The sequence below is a fragment of the Nuphar pumila genome, chromosome 7 (assembly GCF_984573655.1).
Source record: "Nuphar pumila chromosome 7, dmNupPumi1.hap1.1, whole genome shotgun sequence".
NCBI classification, from domain to species: Eukaryota; Viridiplantae; Streptophyta; class Magnoliopsida; order Nymphaeales; family Nymphaeaceae; genus Nuphar; species Nuphar pumila.
In genome coordinates, this window is record NC_143255.1 from 45,195,384 (window position 1) to 45,206,282 (window position 10,899).

The window sequence follows — 10,899 nt, forward strand, 5'->3', positions numbered from 1 at the left end:
ACCAAGTGGGCTTCTTGTACCGCCATTTCAGATCTTGTTAAAAGTTGATGCCTAAGGGTCAAAGAACTGTTATTAATAACAAAATGTAGAATTTATCTTCAAAAAAGTAACAAAATGTTGCACAGGGAGTCTTTGAATCACCAGAAACGAGACCAACTTCGTAAACTTGAGAGCTTTTCTAGTAGCATTAACCTTGATTTTTGGTGCTTGCATGATGATTTACCGCAGATTTGCCAAAAGGATTTTGTTCAGATTCTGCAAATCTACTGTCAGGAGAGAGAGAGAGAGAGAGACTTATTTATTCATTTTTTATGAGGGAAGAGTTTGAACTTTATTAGTTTTGCCATACATATTGCCATGGTGCGCATCCAGTCATTCTCATCCTTTATAAAGCACCTATATGTTCACTAGTTTCAGTCATTCTGCCTTCTCTAATTTGGCCAATCCTTGATATTAAGCCTTGGAATCCGGTGGACCTGGTGGTGCTTCCATACTCTTGCGCAAACTTGAAACAGGAGATGGTGGGCTCGAGTATGATCTCATGATCCCCATCAACACCCGTGGATGCTCCTCATATTGATTTCCACCTAATGTTCTTGTCCCAGCTCCAGCCTTTCTTGGGATACAGCCCCCTTCTATTCAAGTCCAAATATAGGAGAATAAGAACACAAAAATGAGATATATGTTGGACGAAATCCCTGTGAAAACAAATAGACAGGGTGCGTACCTGGATTCGCCATTATCGTGTAGGTGATTCGGCGTTCTCCTCAGCCGGTCGACGCCCACAATGAGCCCAGGCCTTATGTCGACGGTGAGCAGGACCCTTTCCGCAGCGTCCGAATGCGGAGCAGAATTTGGGCAGGGAAACAGCTACAAGTCACTCATCATCCCAGTAGCCCCTAACCCCTTATTTGTAATGGGAGATTAGGCAGTTACGTGAATGTGGTCTCTCCACATTCACGTAACTCCCACCCACTATCTCCATTACTTGGCCAGTTACATGACCCACTAATGGCTGTGTCAAACCAGGTCAGACTGCGGGTTGGACCCGTAAAACCCAAAATGTCCAACATTCTCCCACTTGACCCATTGACACCAAAAGTGTACTAAATCGAGGTGTATACCGTTATCTCGATTTAATTCTTCATGTGGGTTCACATGCCACCCTTTATCACAAGGATAAATCGTATGAGTCAAGGATATGAACACCCCTTTATGAAATGTCATATTTTCTTGTACTACACTACAATTCACCTTCATTGCTTAGGCATGTAAAGTAATTACCTTTATGAATAGGTTGGTCTCTCACCTATTCTATTGGTCCTTTTATATTGTTATTCTGCTATTCTCTCTAACACATATGAGAGATTCTTTATGCAAAATCAACAATAAGACAAAACTTTAGAGAATCAAAACATAAACACAAATGTGATTACATAATGTATTGTCATACATCAGAAGGAATCAAAAAGACCCATCCCCTTTACATGTTGGGAATACAATCCCGGTGCTAGCCCTTTAGTAAGGGGATCCGCAGTCATTTCCTTCGTCCCAATTGTATCAATACATACCAGATGATTCTCAGTCCTTTCTTTAACAACAAAATATTTTAACTCCATGTGCCGACACGATGTTGAGCTCTTGTTGTTATTTGAAAAAGACACGGCTGCTTCATTATCACAAAAGATCTTTAGTGGTCTCTCAATAGAGTCCACTATACCAAGACCCATAATGAAGTTTCTTATCCAAATGGCCTGTGACGAAGTCTCGTATAGAGCAATAAATTCCGCCTCCATGGTATGAGCAGCAGTGGTAGACTGCTTTCCGCTTCTCCATGAGACAACACCACCCGCTAGAAGGAAAATGTATCCAGTAGTGGATTTTCTACTGTCAATACACCCTCCTAAGTCCGCATCAGAGTATCCAACGACCTCTAGGTGGTCAGCTTTCCTGTAGATCAACATATAGTCTTTCGTTCCTTGTAAATAGCGCATGACCTTCTTCGCTGCCTTCCAGTGCGCAATGCCTGGATTTGACTGATATCTATCAAGCATTCCCACAGCAAATGCTATATCAGGTCGAGTGCAGGTCTGCGCGTACTGTAAACTCCCAACTGCTGAAGCATATGGGACAGCATCCATCTGAGCCTTCACAATATCATCCTGAGGACAATCCTTCAAGCTCAATTTATCCCCTTTCACTATAGGTGCCGAACTAGGAGAACAATTCTCCATCCCATATCTTTTAAGAACCTTAAGGATATAGGATTTCTGAGATAAGCCAAGGACACCTTTAGTTCTATTACGACGGATCTCAATTCCAAGGACATAAGTAGCCTCACCCATGTCTTTCATATCGAAATGAGAGGAAAGAAAATCTTTTGTTTCATGTAAAAGACTCAAATCATCAGTTGCAAGAAGAATATCGTCAACATATAAAACCAAAATTATGAACTTACTCCCACTAGTCTTAATGTAAATACACTGATCAATAATGTTTTCAGTGAATCCAAAGTTCATTATAACCTGATTGAACTTCTTATACCACTGGCGGGAGGCTTGTTTAAGTCCATAAATTGACTTATTCAATTTGCAAACTAAGTTATTTGAGTCATCTATACTGAAACCAGGAGGTTGTTGCATGTATACCTCCTCATCCAGATCCCCATTTAGGAAGGCGGTTTTCACATCCATCTGATGCAGCTCTAAATCAAAATGAGCTACAAGGGCCATGATTATTCTTAATGAATCTTTAGTTGAGACAGGAGAAAAAGTCTCATTATAATCAATGCCCTCTATCTGTGTGAAACCTTTTGCAACAAGCCTAGCCTTGTACCTCTCCACATGACCTTTAGAGTCTGTTTTGGTTTTGTAAACCCATTTGCAACCAACAGGTCTAACTCCATCAGGTCGAGGTACAAGATCCCACACTTGGTTCTTTGCCATAGAGTCAAGCTCTTCTTTCATGGCATTAATCCAATGTGTTGATCTTTCACTTTCAATGGCTTCTGCAAATATGAAGGGATCTTTATCAATGTCTATGAAATCATTTGACTCTTGTAAATACACCACATAGTCCGGATGGATAGCAGATTTCCTAATTCTGGTGGACCTCCATACAGGTGCTACAGGTGGATCAAAATGAACCTCTGTATCCTGTTGTTGTTGTATATCCTCATCAACAACCGGATCTAGTTGGGATTGATGTTCATTGACTGTACTTTCTCTTACATTACTCGAAGGAACAATGATAGAGAAAGTCAGGTCATTATCCTTAGCAGGTGAGAAACCTGAATCCTGCATTTCCTCAAAATTAATATTTTGAGATGCATCTATCCCAACAGAACCATTTTCAAGAAATCTTGCTTTATCTGTTTCCACTATCTGTGGTGTATGAGATGGACAATAAAACCTAAAGCCTTTTGATCTTTCTGGATAACCAATGAAGAAACCACTAGTTGTCCTAGGATCAAAAGCTTTTATATGTGGGTTATACAATTTAGCTTCTGCTGGACATCCCCATATGTGCATATATGACAAAGAAGGTTTTCTACCTGTCCATAACTCATAAGGAGTCTTTTGAACAGCTTTCGTAGGAACCTTATTCAAAATATGCACTGCAGTCCTAAGAGCTTCACCCCACAAGGTTAAAGGAAGGTTTGAGTGATTCAACATCGCTCGAACCATTTCTTTAAGCGTACGGTTTCTTCTCTCAGCTACACCATTCTGATAAGCACTACCAGGCATGGTATACTGAGGTACAATGCCTTCCTCTTTTAGAAACCGTGCTAATGGACCTTCCTTTTGTCCCATCTCAGTGAAACGACCATAATATTCGCCACCTCTATCTGACCTGACAACCTTAATTACTTCACCGGTTTGTTTCTCTACTTCTTTCTTGAAGTCCTTAAAAACCTGAAAGACTTCTGATTTTTCAGATAATAAGTAGAGATACATATACCGTGAGTAATCGTCTATAAAGGTGACAAAATACTTTTCACCCGTATAACACGGTGAAAAAGGGCCGCAGACATCCGTATGCACTATTTCTAACTTTCCATTGCTGCGTTTGGCATCTTTCTTATATGTGTTAGACTGCTTAGCCTTTATGCAGTCAACACATGGCTCTATATTCGTAAAATCAAGGGATCCAAGGATTCCCTCTTTTACGAGTCTTTGGACTCTCTCTTTCGAGATATGTCCTAACCTCCGATGCCAAAGCAAATAGGATTGATCATCCTTTAGACCACGTTTATTGCCAATCATTGTGTTCTCAATGGAGTGAGATTCCTGAATTTGGAGTTTGGTTCTTAATCGATACAAACCATCACACATATATGCAGAACCTATATTCATTGAATTTTTCATAATAATAAGTTCAGATTTTTCAAATTTAAATATAAAATCAAACTTATCAAGTTTTGAAATTGAAATTAGGCTCCGACTATAAGATGGAACATAAAATGTATCGACCAAATCCAACATGAATCCCGACTCCAACACAATTCTGCAGGTCCCAACGCTCTTGACATGTGAACGCATCTTATTTCCTGAGAAGATGCTTCTTTCATGCTTCGTTGGTTGCCTTTTGTTCAGAAATGCCTGCAAAGAGTTGGCAATGTGCACCGTGGCACCAGAATCAATCCACCAACTATGCAATGGAACATGAATTAAATTGCACTCATGAGAAACAAATGACTTATTACCTTTATTTTCGAGCCACTTCTTGAACTTCAAACAGTCCACCTTCTTATGCCCTTTCTTTTTGCAGAAGAAACACTTTATAGAAGGGCCACCAAACTGGGATTTAGCTTTCGCCTGAGAGTTTGAACTCTCCCCAGTGGCTCTCTTCTGATTCTTCTTTTTGAAAGAGCTTTTCTTTGGCCTCGACCTCTGTTTATCCTTATGAGAGGCCATATGTGCACTTGGCACCCTCTCACCCTTCAACCTCTCCTCTTCCTCAACACACTTACTCAAGAGGTCATTAAAAGACCACTCATCATTATGTGTGTTGTAGGAGATTTTAAAGGGTCCATACTCAGTAGGTAACGAGGTTAAGATCAAATGGACTAAAAAAGAGTCAGAGATGGCGAACTTCATGTCATTCAGTTGAGTCGCAATATTCCTCATTTCCAAAATGTGCTGTCGGATGTGACTGTCACCAACATATTTCATAGACACTAATTTGGACATAAGGGTACTGGCCCTTGCCTTATTAGAAGTGACGAATTGAGCCTCAATGGCTCCCAGAAATTCCTTCACAGTCCTACAATGAGGAATTGCACCTCGAATGTTCTTAGCCACCCGAGATTGCAAAAGCAACAGGCTAAGTCTGTTCGAGCGCTCCCACTTCTCAGAGGCAGCTTTCTGATCAGCTGTACTCTGCTTTGTAAGAGTGGGAGGTTCGTCAATTCTAAGGGCCAGATCTAAATCCATATAGCCCAAAGTGAACAACACAATTTCTTTCCAATCAGAAAAATTCGATCCGTCTAAGATAGGGATACTACTAGAACCGTCGATATGGAAGGAACCTGATAAAATGAACGAAAAACATAAAGATGTTACTATTATTGCTCAAACGAGACTCGTGTTGAAAAGGTAAAAGTGAGACCCTTTATTTTCACCTTTTCTGAGACAAGCATAGTTGAGCCATTATCGTTTCACTTTGGTGAAAACGATAATACTCATGATTGCTCCGTCTCTTCAATTCCCAAGGAATTGACTTCAATTGGTGAAACTAGTAGATCATGAATCCAGAGGCAATTCAGCACTGTACCTTTGGGTACGAACATGCTTCATGGGCTGGAATGCATATCTACTATCACACCCTGTGTAAATTTGGAACACAACGACCTACCTTTGGGTAGAATCGATGTTTCATAAATTCACACACAATCATAATTACGAATCTTAATACGGTTCAAAGAATCCTCAATTAACACGACTCAGATCACTTTGGTGATTACATGAATCGGTTAATCAAAATCTTTTACCGAAAAATTTATTCGTATTATGGAGCACACCCATGCACACATTTTAATGCATGTATATTCATGACATAATATTAGTTTATACTATAACAAAAATGCATAAACTAATTATCATAAATTTAGTCATAATTCATGCTTAAAATCATCATGCATAACTTAACCAACGCTAAATACATGAATTAACATGCATAAGTCATGCATTATTCAAAATAAATACTTTATAAAGCATGAAAAATAACAAAAGCATGCTCATATGGGTAAAACCCAGGGTCCATATGTAGGAACCGGTCTAAAAACACTCTGAACCGGTCCGAAACCGCCCCGAACCGGTCATCTAAGGGTCCGAACCGGTTCTGAACCTCATAAACCGATACATAATATGAACAAAAGTTCATAAAACCCTATAACCGTATGCCAAAATCCCTATATTTCTTTAAATCTATGAAAACAGGGTCTCAGCGTCCCGGAACCGGTGAAAAACTGGAAAGAACCGGTCAAAAATGGCTCCGAACCGATTCCGGAAGGGGTCAGATCAAGTTCCTGATCCGATTCAGTCTCTATAGTGTTTGGATCCTGTTTTTATGGATCCAACCCAGTTTCAAATGGGATCCGGGTCTGACCCGACCCATACTTAATACGGGTCGGACCCGGCCCGAACCAAAAACCAGGTTAGACCCGGTCCGAAACAGGACCGGGTCGGACCCGGTCCAAAACAGATACCGGGTTAGACCCGGTCCAAAACAGATACCGGGTTAGACCCGGTCCAAAACAGATACCGGGTTAGACCCGGTCCATCATGGACCCGGGTATGACCCGGTTCAAACCAAATACCGGGTTCGACCCGGCTCTTAATGGGTCTGGATCAGACCCGATCCAAAATGAACCCGGGTTAGACCCGGTCCGAAACAGGCCCGGGTCGGACCCGATCCAAAACAGATACCGGGTTAGACCCGGTCTAAAATGGATACCGGGTTCGACCCGGTTCAGACCGGATACCGGGTTCGACCCGGTCCATCATGGACCCGGGTACGACCCGGTTCAGACCGGATACCGGGTTCGACCCGATCCAACATGGACCCGGTTCAAACCGAATACCGGGTTCGACCCGGTCCAATATAGACCCGGGTATGACCCGGTTCTTAATGGGTCCGGATCGGACCCGATCTAAAATGGGTCCGGATTGGACCCGATCCTTTTCGGATCAGACCCAGACCCGGTACCTTTATGGGTCTGGGTCAGATCCAAAAGAAAAAAGCAGACCCCGATCCACCCAAAAGGGTTTGGATCGGGTCTGTCATCGGGTTTCCTCTCCGGACCCGATCCGGTCCAAATTTAAAACCTAAACAGAAACCCGATGGTTTCTGTTTCAGTTTTTAGGGAAACCGAAAAGGGGGTTATCGGTTTCCCCCTTTTTCGGTTTCACGACGACCCACGTCGCCGTCACGGCGACCGGCGCAGCTGCCGGCGACCTGCGTCACTCCACAGTGACGCCGGTCCGGCGTCATCCACCCCGACAAAAGACGTCGTCCCACGGCGACGATTTGCGGCGGTGCCGACCGATGGCTGAAGGGCACGGCCGAAAATACAGTGCCGGCAAGATCGCCGGCGAACGGCGGAAGATTCAGCCGGCATATCGCCCTACGGCGATGGTCCAATCCGGCGACAGCCCCGGCGAAAACCCACCCCCTCCCCGGCGACAGGTAAGGGTTTAAATATTTTTTTTTTATTGTCGCCGGTTTACAAGTAACTCCGGCGATGAGGTGGGAAAACCAGGGCGCCGGCAAGACTGCAGTGGCAGTTCTGCTGTTTTCCGGCAAAAGCCCCTGACGCCGGCCGTCCGGCGTTCAACCCCGACAATATCTCCGGCAAATGAAACCCGGCGATGGCAAACCCTCTCTGCAGCCCAACGACCACATGTATAAAACGATTTTTTTTTTTTGTTTGCCTGAACCGGGAATATTAAGTCGCCTTTTTCCGGTGACACTTGCCGGTGATGACTGTCGCCTCATAGCGACAGTCTTTGGCTAATCGGTGGTTGTCGCTCCACGGCGACTCCACCGACGCCAAAACGCCGTTTCAGCCTACACGGCCACGCGCAGCGGGAATGCGTGGTACCGTGGGCCCATAACCCATTGTTGGACGAAATCCCTGTGAAAACAAATAGACAGGGTGCGTACCTGGATTCGCCATTATCGTGTAGGTGATTCGGCGTTCTCCTCAGCCGGTCGACGCCCACAATGAGCCCAGGCCTTATGTCGACGGTGAGCAGGACCCTTTCCGCAGCGTCCGAATGCGGAGCAGAATTTGGGCAGGGAAACAGCTACAAGTCACTCATCATCCCAGTAGCCCCTAACCCCTTATTTGTAATGGGAGATTAGGCAGTTACGTGAATGTGGTCTCTCCACATTCACGTAACTCCCACCCACTATCTCCATTACTTGGCCAGTTACATGACCCACTAATGGCTGTGTCAAACCGGGTCAGACTGCGGGTTGGACCCGTAAAACCCAAAATGTCCAACAATATATGCTTACTTATATCTTATATGAGAGAGAGAGAGAGAGAGTGGTGCTAATCTAATAACTTAAACTACTAAAATTTGTTCATACCTACAAACTCGGGAAGATGAGTGCTTAGGAGGAAAAAGGCGAGGATGGCAACTTGAATTTTCACTGGAAACTTCATTGCGAGAGGATCAGTTTCTGAAGATGGAGATTTTGGTTTGGGATCTTTGTGAGGGAGAGTCACGAACATCTGCATATATATAGATAGATAGGAAAGTAGAAGTGTGAAACGGGATTTCTTTATTGGGCTTGTTTTGACTTCAAAGTCCAAAAGTTGGTCACCGTATCCTGAAACACGGTTTTCTTTAGACTTGGCTGATATTGAGAATTAGGTGGCTACAAGACTTTTATTTAGAAAACAACGGAGTGTGTTTAATCTTTATATACTAACCAGTCATGTATAAAGATGGGGGGCTACGCAGTCCCCTACCAGTTTATATTAGAAGGAAAAGAGCCAATTTACAAATTTACAAAGGTGGAGCCCAGTCTGGGCTCATGTTACACCATTGACAGTTCGACTTTGTGATGGCTAAAGTAGCCAATTTTTTGGCCAACCCATTGAACATTTTTGGAACATGACGGAAGAAAATGGTGGGGCCAGTTCATAAACTGGATCGGACGAGCTAGGAGTGACGCTGTCATACTCTTGTGTCACTTTCCGTTTTTAAATTTTGTTTAATTCACAAAGCTGTACACTCTAAGCAGAGCGTGATATCTCATCACGCTTTTGTTCTTTCTGTTATCTGAATGATCGAATATATTTTTCTTTCGAAAAAAATAAAAAACACTGGTCAAAAGACCATGATCGCTAAATCAGGTTATGAAGTCGATGATGTTTAGGGCTGTTAACGATAGAGCTACCGATCGGGATTGATATGCTACTAGCAAGAATATCGGGCACGATAACAGTGCACACACCAGTGGGACTCTTATCAGGGTGCTGATAATGCCAAATGTAAAAGCAGTTACGATGGAGAGTCCACCAATATCGTATACGATAATGGGACTCTCACACAAAGTCTTAATAAGGCTAATGGGACTCTCACACAGAGTCTTGATAAGGTTACACGAGAAGCAAATGTTATCAAAGTCATCGGTAATGAGATTCGATTCATGATGGGACACAGAATACTTAGAATATTAAGATTATCATTGATAATGTTAATCTTGATAATTCGGATATGAATTCGGTTATGATAGAGAGAAGTCAATGTAATAATGAAGAGACTAAAAAAATCGATAATCATGTAACCTCTTTATATTGTGAAAACCTCTACAAGTAAGTTGTTGAGTAGAGGATCATGGATGTAGGTGTTTTCACACCTAACCATGTTAAATCGTGTGTGACTCTTTTTCTTTTAAGGGCCTCTCTCCTCCGGACATCTGTTAATAAACTGCACCTGATCTTTGCGTGATGTTTCCAGCTCTATGAAGCCACAGTCAAGAATACAATCTAAAATCTGATTCCAGCTTTGAAACTCACGATCTGAAAGAGGACGCACCCACTATCCATCCATCAAAGAGGAAGCAGCCCTGGTCATTGCGAATAACGTAACCTATTTGCCAACGACCTCTGAATATGCTGTAAATATAAAGTTTCAGCCAAGAGGGTGGTGGAGATTCCCATTGGCCAGCATTATTCCACTTCCAAAGAACAGGGTGATGAAGATTCAGACACAAACGATCCATCTGTTGACGAACAGCATGAAAGCACTGCTTTAAAATATGCTGAGTAGAATAATGCTTCCTGTCAAAGATGAGCTGATTCCGAATCAACCAGATCTACCTGATAAAATTGTGAAACGAAATGATCCATGCCTGCTTGACTCGTTTAGGCATCAATTTCTTTCGATGCCAATCTCGCAAGGAAACAACCAAGTTCTGACCGTCCGAAGGAGGAGGAGATTAAGAACCAAACCTATTTTGAAACTGAACATTGAAGAAACAAGTGTTGAGAAGATTATTTTTGGACACACATAAATAGCATACATTGGCAAGCCAAGTTGCTGAAGGCACTGTTGAGTGAGCAAACAACCCAACAGTGCAAGATAAACAGTGAAAGCTGCATATGGGTTGTGATTGGAACACCAAACCAATTTGGCCATGTCCCACTTAAGATGAGAGATCCGATTCACGCCAGGCGCTACTCGACATGAGATGGGTAGAGTCATTAGTAGAGATTATATCTTCAACTTGCTCACTTGATGAAGATAAAAAAACACCATACCCTGCAGATTCTAAGGCGTAACGAATATGCAGGGGAAGATCAGAATGCAAAGGGCGAATAGAGAATATCTGCCACACTTATCGGTTGCAAGAACCTAATCAGAGAGCAGGACATTGGCC

The 10,899-nt window shown here is 42.8% G+C and overlaps 1 long non-coding RNA gene across 1 annotated transcript; it reads right to left on the minus strand.

Moving 5' to 3' along the window:
- Positions 1–305: 305 nt before the first annotated feature.
- On the minus strand, positions 306–8,721 carry LOC149832125 (uncharacterized). The gene is made up of 2 exons (XR_016433082.1): positions 8,599–8,721; positions 306–635 (listed from the first exon to the last, which is right to left on the minus strand). It is a non-coding gene; the product is annotated as an uncharacterized LOC149832125 (long non-coding RNA).
- Positions 8,722–10,899: the final 2,178 nt, after the last annotated feature.